Raw genomic sequence first — 6,000 nt, forward strand, 5'->3', positions numbered from 1 at the left:
TTTTCTGTTCAGTGCACAAAGAGTTCGTTCTTATAAGGAATACAGTGCAAAAAGCACCTGTTATATGTTATCTCTTCAATAGATGAAGAACACGTTAGTTTTTGTATCCAACTCATTGCTACAGCACCTGTCATGTTACCTCTTCTCTGCAAAACGGAATAACACTGCAATGTAATGCACATGTTATATGTGTTATCTCTCAAAGCAAAACGGATGAGTTAGTTCATTCATCGCAACATATCGAGTTGTGTGTTATCTCTTTCAGTGCATGAGGAATACGTTAGTTGTGTACAATGCTATGAAATCGTGCAAATCTTACATGTTTTATTAATTTCTTCTATACAAGGCGTAATAAGTTCACTATTGTATGCAATGCATTGAAACAGTTATTTGATGTATTACAAAGCAACAGCACATTTGACTCGTATTCTCTTCATTGCACACAAAGGAAAGTGTTCGTTCTTGTACGGAATGCAGTTCAACAAGCAGCGGTTGTTTATCTCTTCACTGCCTAACGGATTACAGTTTTTTCCAATTGCTAACACACTAAAATGACATGCACAGCACAATTATTTAAACTGACACACAGAGAGCAAAACTTCTTCTCAAGTCTCCAAAAGTCTAAACACCTTTTCTGTTTTACACACATTTTGCATTTCAAAATAGCACTTTTTAAATTCACTAAATACAGTTCTCTGCATAAGACACAACAATCTGACATAAAGTCACATGTTTGCCATTTCAAAACACTGCCATTCAAAATGACACTACATGAGCTAATTGGCCAGTTACATGTGCCACCTGGCCAAACACCTCAGTGGTTAATTGTTAACACTTCAATCAGGATGTAAGCACTATGAAAAGACCACAGGTGAGAACCTTTTTTTTTTTACAACAACAATGGAAGACATTGCAGAGAGAGGAAGAGGAAGAGGGAGGTTGAGAATAAGAGGGGGAGGAAGAGTGAGAGGTAGGGGTAGAGCAGGTAGAGGAGTTCATGGCCAAAGAAGACAAACACTTTCAAATGAAATCAGAGCAACCTTAGTAGATCATGTCATCAACCATGGGTTGACAATGCGTGAGGCTGGACAGAGAGTGCAGCCAAACTTGAGCCGTTTTACTGTCGCCTCTGTCATCCGGACCTTTAGACTGGAGAACAGGTATGTAACCAAAATTTCATGTAGTACACATGTAGTATACCCCATGTCATAGTGTATCAGTTGGGTGACACCTGTTTACTTAGTGTATGACATCAGCCATTCATGAACTGTACAAGTTTCCTGTACAATGTACTCTACTGTGGGGGAAAATATTTAGGCTGCATTGTCCAAGCCCTATATATTGTTTTATTTTTTCTAAAGGACTGAGAGACGACACCATGGTGGAGGAAGGGGCCAAATGTTCACCGGGGTACAGGAAGCTGCCATTGTAAACTTGGTTTTGGAAAATAATGAAATCAGATTACGAGAAATTCAAAGCCACATCATCCAAGACAACACCTTATTCAACAACATTCAACGAGTTAGTCTGTCCACATTGGCTCGCATTCTCAAGCGAAACCAAATCAGAATGAAACAACTTTATAAGGTGCCGTTTGAGAGAAACTCTCAAAGAAACAAAGAGTTCAGACGAGCATATGTGGATGTAAGTACTATATTGACTTCAGTACACTACACACAACATTGTTTCCCAGTGTACTGGATAACACCATATTGAGTGATTTTTGTTCTTCGTTTTCAGGGAGTACTGGAAATGGATGCTCATGCAATCCCACATGAGTTCATCTTTATAGATGAGGCTGGGTTCAACCTAGCAAAGACCAGAAGAAGAGGGAGAAACCTCATTGGCCACAGAGCCATTATAGATGTTCCTGGCCAACGTGGTGGGAACATCACAATGTGCGCTGCCATCTCCAATATGCATGGTGTCCTCCACCGTCATGCCAAACTTGGACCATACAACACAGCCCATATTCTCACATTTCTGGACAGACTTCACAACATTCTCATACCACCAGAGCGTATGAATGATGCAGACCATCAAAGAAACCGGTACGTTGTAGTATGGGACAACGTGAGCTTTCATCGTGCAGCCCCAGTCCAAAACTGGTTTGCTGACCACCCAACATTTCTCGTGCAATACCTCCCACCATACTCACCATTTCTGAACCCCATAGAAGAATTCTTTTCGGCATGGCGGTGGAAGTTATATGACCGGCAGCCCTTTGTGCAGGCCATGGAAGAGGCATGTGATGAGATTGATGTGGGTGCAATTCAGGGATGGATAAGGCACTCAAGGCGCTTCTTCCCTCGATGTCTGGCAAGGGAAGATATTGCCTGTGATGTTGACGAGGCGTTGTGGCCAGACCCGGCTGTGCGGCAAGATGCTGCCTAATTATTTTTCTTGCCTTTTTTTTTTTTTTTGTTTTTTTTTTACTGTAATATTTTTTTTTTCAGAAATTTTCTTTTTCAGTTTACTTTTTTTGTAAGAATATTTTTCAGTCCCATGTAAATATATCTGCTGTGCTTATGTTGTACTGACTTGTTTACTGTAGTGAAGGAAAAAAAATAAAAATGTTGCAACAGCATGTGTGTGTATCTGCAAATATTTCTGTGCATGTGAACAATCTGATACATATTTTAGTATTATGGCAAAGCATACTAAAGATGGGGGTGCTTTTCATTATGCCCAACAGTGTGTAGGTGGTTAGGCAAAAATCTGGTAATATGAATGAAGTGTGTGCCATTTCATGCAAAAGTTTGATTTTGATAATGCTCTGTGTAGTTTCGGTTGCAGTGCTTCATTTTGCAGGATATATGAGGTATTTTGCAGTTTGGGTGTGTGGTTTTGTGAATTGTGTTAAGTGTTTTGATAAAACCATACTAGTTTGAAAAATTGTGTGTTAGCAATTGGAAAAAACTGTAAGTTGCAATGCAATGCACATGTTATGTGTTATCTCTTCAATGCATAACGGAAAAGTTATTTAACTTATTGTAACACAACGTGTTTTATGTTATCTATTCAATGGATGAAGAATACGTTCTTGTATACAATGCAAGGAAACAACTTACATGTGGCATTGCAACAGCACATGTGTTATATTATTTTTTTCTATGCAATAGGATAACTATTGTATGAAATGCATTGGAAAGAGTTCTTGATGTATTTACAATGCAACAGCATATGTGATACATGTTATCTCCTTATGGCACAAAAGGAAATAATTAGTTATTGTATGCATTGCAGTGCCACAAGCACCTGTGTTATCTTTTCAGTGCATGAGGAATATGTTAGTTCTTGTATACAATGCAAGGAACCAGTGTATAACTTACATGAAGCAACGCAACGGCACGTTATATTAATTTCTTCTGTGCACAGCGAAATTAACTAATCTATTTAAATTAAAATTTACTATTGTATTCAATGCACTGATACAGTTTTTGATGCAAAAAGTTTATGTGTTTTCTTTTCCATGCATAAGGAGTAAGTTACTTTTTGTATACAGTACAAGGAAACAGTTGTATGATTTGTATTCTCTTCAGTGTTCAAAGGAAAGTGTTCGTTCTTGTAAGGAATGCAGTGCAACTAGTAGCTGTTATGTTATCTCTTCACTGCGTAACGGATGAGTTAGTTCTTTCAGTTTTTGTTAGTTTTTGTATTCATTGCAATGCAATAAGCACATTTCTTATATTAAATTTCTTCTATGAATAACACAAGTAAAACATTGCATACAATGCAATGAAAAAGTTAGTTCTTGTATTTATTGCAATGCAACGGCATATGTGATTTGTTTTCTGTTCAGTGCACAAAGAGTTCGTTCTTGTAAGGAATACAGTGCAAAAAGCACCTGTTATATGTTATCTCTTCAATAGATGAAGAACACGTTAGTTTGTGTATAAAATGCACAACATGTTTGTTTTTGTATGCATTGCAATGCAACGGTACATATGTTACATTAATAGTTTACAATACTTAACTTACGCACAAGCGTAAGTTACAATGCAGTGAAAGAGTGCATAACTAACATGTTGCAATGCAAACAGCACATATGTTATATTAATTTCTTCTATGCACAGCGTAATAGTATTGATGCATTGCAATGCAACAGCATACGTGACTTGTTTTCTCTTCAATGCACAAAGAAAACAGTTAGTTTTTGTATCCAACTCAGTGCTACAAGCACCTGCCATGTTACCTCTTCTCTGCAAAACGGAATAACACTGCAATGTAATGCACATGTTATATGTGTTATCTCTCAAAGCAAAACGGATGAGTTAGATCATTCATAGCAACATATCGAGTTGTGTGTTATCTCGTTGAGTGCATGAGGAATACGTTAATTGTATACAATGCTATGAAGTAGTGCAAATCTTACATGTTTTATTAATTTCTTCTATACAAGGCGTAATAAGTTCACTATTGTATGCAATGCATTGAAACAGTTATTTGATGTATTACAAAGCAACTACATTTGACTCGTATTCTCTTCATTGCACACAAAGGAAAGTGTTCGTTCTTGTACGGAATGCAGTTCAACAAACAGGCGGTTGTTTATCTATTCACTGCCTAACGGGTTAAGTCAGTAGCGCCTACTCAATCTTGAACTTTTCATATAGTACTTTTGACTCCTTCTGATGTTACTTTAGCCATAACTGAGCCCATGTTTGACCTACTGAACATAGTTCTGGCAAATTAGTCCTCGATTTTGAACTTTTAATACATAACTAAGTGCTTCTGAAGTTACTTGACCTAATGGACATATTTCTGGTCCAAGGGTACGCAATCTTGAACATTCATTACATACTCATTGATTCACTCTGATCTTACTTCAGGCATATATGAACCCATTTTGACCTACTGAACAAATTTCTGGCAAGTTTGTCCTCAGGCATGAATATAAGCTCACTGACTCCTTCTGATGACATGTCAGCCTTACAGTATTGCATATTTGACCTAAAGGACATATTTCTGGTCAAAGAGTACTCGATCTTGAACTTTTCATATAGTACTATTGACTCCTTCTGATGTTATTTCAGCCATAACTGAGCCCATGTTTGACCTACTGAACATAGTTCTGGCAAATTTGTCCTCAGGAATGAACTTTGTATAGAAGCTCATTGACTCCTTCTGATGTTACTTCAGCCATTCATGAGCACATATTAGACCTACTGAACATATTTCTGGCAAATTAGTCCATGATCAATAACTTTACATACATACTTATTGACTCCTCCTGATTTTATTTCAGCCATAAAATAAGTCCATATTAGACCTTTTAAACATTTTTTTTGTCCCCAGAGTCCTCGATCATGAATTTTCTATACATACTCTTTGTTTCACTTTGATGTTACTTCAGCCATACATGAGCCCATGTTTGACCTACAGAACATATTTCTGGCAAATTAGACCTCGATCAAGAACCTTCTATACTGACTCACTGAAACCTTCTGATGAAATGTCAACTATAGATTATTGAATATTTGACCAAATGGACATATTTCTGGTCCAAGGGTACTCGATCTTGAACTTTTAACACATACTCCTTGATTCACTCTGATCTTACTTCAGGCATATATCAACCCATTTTGACCTACTGAACAAATTTATGGCAAATCTGTCCTCAGGCATGATCTTTTAATATAAGCTCATTGACTCCTTCTGATGACATGTCAGCCTTAAAGTATTGTATATTTGACCTAAAGGACATATTTCTGGTCAAAGAGTACTCGATCTTGAACTTTTCATATAGTACTATTGACTCCTTCTGATGTTACTTCAGCCATACATGAGCCCATGTTTGACCTACTGAACATAGTTCTGGCAAATTAGTCCTCGATTTTGAACTTTTAATACATAACTAAGTGCTTCTGAAGTTACTTGACCTAATGGACATATTTCTGGTCCAAGGGTACGCAATCTTGAACTTTCATTACATACTCATTGATTCACTCTGATCTTACTTCAGGCATATATGAACCCATTTTGACCTACTGAACAAAT

Source organism: Chanodichthys erythropterus, chromosome 14, assembly GCF_024489055.1.
Source record: "Chanodichthys erythropterus isolate Z2021 chromosome 14, ASM2448905v1, whole genome shotgun sequence".
In the NCBI taxonomy this organism is placed as follows: Eukaryota; Metazoa; Chordata; class Actinopteri; order Cypriniformes; family Xenocyprididae; genus Chanodichthys; species Chanodichthys erythropterus.